The sequence below is a fragment of the Echinops telfairi genome, unplaced genomic scaffold (genome assembly GCF_000313985.2).
Source record: "Echinops telfairi isolate 266 unplaced genomic scaffold, ASM31398v2 ScPeMD7_2;HRSCAF=8, whole genome shotgun sequence".
Taxonomy (NCBI): Eukaryota; Metazoa; Chordata; class Mammalia; order Afrosoricida; family Tenrecidae; genus Echinops; species Echinops telfairi.
Genome location: NW_022103898.1, coordinates 42087488 through 42091538, shown reverse-complemented (window position 1 = coordinate 42091538; position 4051 = coordinate 42087488). Strand labels below are relative to the sequence as shown.

At 38.8% G+C, this 4051-nt stretch overlaps 1 pseudogene; it reads right to left on the bottom strand.

Annotated features, from left to right (window-relative positions):
* Positions 1–3407: 3407 nt before the first annotated feature.
* LOC101645710 overlaps positions 3408–4051 on the bottom strand; it is a 10144-nt pseudogene continuing 9500 nt past the window's right edge.

Sequence of the window (4051 nt, the reverse complement as noted above, 5' to 3'; positions counted from 1 at the left end):
TTTACTGATAATTACCTAGCATTTCTACTAATTGCTGTTTGTTTGTTTTATGGCCATCTTTTTTCTGGTAAACATTAATCTGACGACTGGGGAAATTATCTCTACAAACACTATCTTCAAGCAACGCCAGCTCTGGAGATTGAACAGGAACCAGTTTTCCCTGCCTTACTCTGTTTTGATTAGCCTACAAATGGTACAGTTTGTCCCTTGGAGTTGATGCCAAGAGGAAAGTAGAATTTGTGGCTTTCATTTCCATCAGGCAGTTTAGACTCCAATTTATGAGAAAATAATTGAAAGTAAATAGTAACTGCTGGACTAAAACTATCATTTCCAGGTCAAATGTCAGTCTCTGGGAGAGGAAGCCAAAAAACATTTTCAAAGGAAACTTCTGTTAAAGATAGCATAGAAAAATCTCAAGGTCAGAGTGGCAAACAAGTTCTTTGGGTCCCCCCAGCAATCTCAGGGTAGAGGATTTAGGTTAAAATGTGCAACAGCTGCAGTGTGGGATAAATTCTGTGCATCTGGAGATAATGAATTAAATAAGGAATAAAGATCATGGGAAAACAGCCCATAGATGCCAGAGAAGTAGTTCATAATTTTTTTTAAGCACCCTGACATATTTAATTTATTTTTGGGAATTGAGTGAATATTTGCAAAGTAAATCGGGTTTTCATTCAACAAGCCATACACAGTTGGCTTCATATAATTTGTTGCCAGTGTCACCTCAGTGTCACCTCTCTTATCTTCCTGAGTTTCCAGGTTTCTTCCTAACACTTTTGAACTAACTTTGTCCTTGAGCAAAGACTATCCTTTTGATCTCCAATGGTTGCTCATTCTGAAGTGCATATACCCCCCAAGTGTTAATTCTCCCCTTATAGAATGTTCTATTATTTAGCTGGAAATTGAGTCAGGAGGGTGAATGTGATAGTTGGTTTTGTGTCAATTTTCCTGCGCAGAAAGCTCAGTGGTTTGATAGTTGAAATCTATGAATTCCCCTGGATGTGCCCTAACATTATGAGACAATCAACATTATAATGGTCGCATAGTCCTTATGTAATCAAAAAGGAATTTCCCCAAGGAGGAAAACTGTTCCCATCAGAAGTGGGTGTTGGGGAAAATCTTGCTCTGCTGCTTACTTGGTCCGGGTCCTACATCTGTTTCAACCTCCAGTTTTTGTATTTGAGTTAAAAGCTTGCCATGCCAGCAATTGAATCTGGGAGTTGGCAGTGGCCTGCCATTTAACCTATTGACTTTGGATTTATTTGGGTCTGTGGTCTTAAGCCTGACCTGCTGACCTTGGATTCATTCCTCTTTGAAACCATGAGCCTGCCACTTTCCTGATGGCAGGCTTCTCTCATGGCTTCCTGGAGAGCTCTACCTTCTGGGTGGAGGTGGTTTTTTGTTGTTGTTGTTGTTTTTAAGAAGGAAGTCACACATTGAGCTTTAATTAATGAAAAATCTGGGGAACCAATGCCTATCTCTAGACAACTGGACATATTTTGCAGAGGGGTAGTGGGGAGGAGATGAGTCACTTAGGGTTCAGTATAGCAATAATGAAACCCACAACCTTCCTCTAGTTCTTAAACGCTTCCTCCTCCCAACTACCAGGACCCCAATTCTGCCTTGCAGACCTGGTTAGACCAGAGGATGCACAGCAGTACAGATGGGAATTGGAAACACAGGGAATCTAGGACAGATGAACCCCTCAGAACCAGGGGTAACAGTGGCGATACCAGGAGGGAAGGGGAGGGTAGAAAGGGGGAATTGATCACAGGGAGCTACATATAACCTCCTCTCTGGGGGATGAGCAGCAGAGGGGTGGGTGAAGGGAAACGCCAGGCAGTGTAATATAAGATATAATAATAATTTATAAATTATTAAGGGTTCGTGGGGGAGAGGGGAGGGGAGAGGGAGGGGGAGGTGGAAAAAGAAAAATGAGCTGATTCCGGGAACCCAAGAGGAAAGCGAATTTTGGGAATGATGAGGGCAACAAATGTATAGATGTACTTTACACAATTGATCTATGTATTGTGATGAATTGTATGTGCCCCAATAAAATGATTTAAAAAAAGAGATTTCATAAACAATGCCATTATTTTTTAATTTAAGCTAGGAATGAAACATTTTCCCATAATACTAAAAGATGCTTTACACTACAGAAACCCATCCAGTCTTTAAAACATTTTCTTAAAGCCAAGGTTAATCTTCATGATTGACAAATGCAGACTATTCAGAAGTGCAACTCAATTTTACGGTTCCTATAAAAATTAGTGTTTATAAAAAGTATGTTAGAAGTGATTTCCTAGTGAAAACTTCAATACTCCTCAAATATAGCATTACATTTAAAATATTTGAAAAGACTTTTATGGAAATTTTTCATTTCTGCCTTTTACAATAATAAAAATTTATATTAAAGATATAAAGAAACACATAGAATATGGATTTAAAACAAAACTTCCAGAGTTTAAGATTTAAAAATACATGTAGTCAAATTCTGAATCATAACAATGCAATAAATCCTGGAAAATGGCCTGCTTATCTCAAAAGTATTAAAAACAGAATTATCACCCAAACATGCACACACACAACAGAAAACAATTTGTTCCAGTTATTTCAACTGAAGCTTGGTTCTCTTTAAAGAATGCAAAGTACAGAAAATGTATTGAAATATGGTTTAAACCAAGATTTCTTCTATAAGGATTAAAATAATAAAGCAGGGAATGTGAAAAATCTCAAATGAGTAGTAATGAATGATCCAAGTTAATTTTAATCAGGTTAACAAGTAAGAGCTTTGGCACCTGAGAACTTCAGGTGCATCATCGTCCATCAGCTACTCCTCCAGTCTCAGAAGGGGCCCTGGAAGCTCAGAGAAACCCAAGCAAGTATGACGGGTTCTCTTCAGTTCCCTGGGAGCTTCCGCATCCGTTTGACTGTGTTATTGAGCAGCAATAGCAGCTGAAGCCTGAAGATTTCCCAATGAATGGGCAGGAGGAAGATCAGACCAAGGAAATGTTGAATAGATCTAAATCAAATAGAGGACTGTTCCCTTTTAAAATTAGTCTTAAAATACAGAAAAACATTTTAAAACATAGTTACAACACTGACAGACACACCTGACTAGAAAAGACTGGCAAGAGCATGGTCAAAATGATTTGCATTTAGCTGTCTTAAATCTGCATGTCCTTTAAAAAATTCTATTTACATAACATGCCTACATTCTTTTAAAGCATAATGCCTAGGGGGCTTCAAAAAGTCCATGGAAAAATTCCGTTACCATTGAATTCAATTTGTCTATGAAGGTTTTGGAGCTCCTTTGTACTTATTTTATCAAATGTTAATCAATGAAACCATTACACTGATTTTATAAAAAAGATTCTTAATATTCTTTGAAACATCTTTGATAATCTTTAAGGAGCTAAAAGGTAGGAAATTGTCCTTGCCCTGACAGCACGTGATCTTCAGGGAAGAAACGTCTCACTGGAGTTTCCACAAGTTTCTCCTGCTAATTGCAGTTCTGGTGGCAAAGGAGGGGCCCCACAGACCCCAGGCCTAACAAGAGACACGGAAGAAAAAGTAGTATTATCAGTTCTGCCTACTTCTAGAACAGGTGAACTCAGAGATGAATCAGTAGAAAAATGAGGGCTGTGCTGGATTCTCCTTCCGGATGGTATGTGTCAGTGGATGCCCGCAGTTTTTCAGAGAAATCAATCTCCTCTGAATTGGGTCCAGAGAGCTTGTTTGTCGCTCCATCTGGGTAAGACTCACAGTCCTTTCAGATGTTCTCGTTTTATGTTCCTAAATTTTAGCACTTCATCTGTAATCTTCTGGATCAGGAAGCTCGTTGTTTTTTTCACACTGAATAGATTCAAGCAGCGTATCCAGGCCTTTGGGGTTTTCTTGTAAAGAGTCTAACAATTTTTTAGCTCTTTTTCTACTTGATGCTTGAGATAGTTTATTGTGCCAGCCTGGCCGATAAACACAAGTGGGATTAACTGAAGGGCAGAGAGATAAATGGCTTGGTGAGTCTCACCTTTCTTGTCTCTCGCTCTTT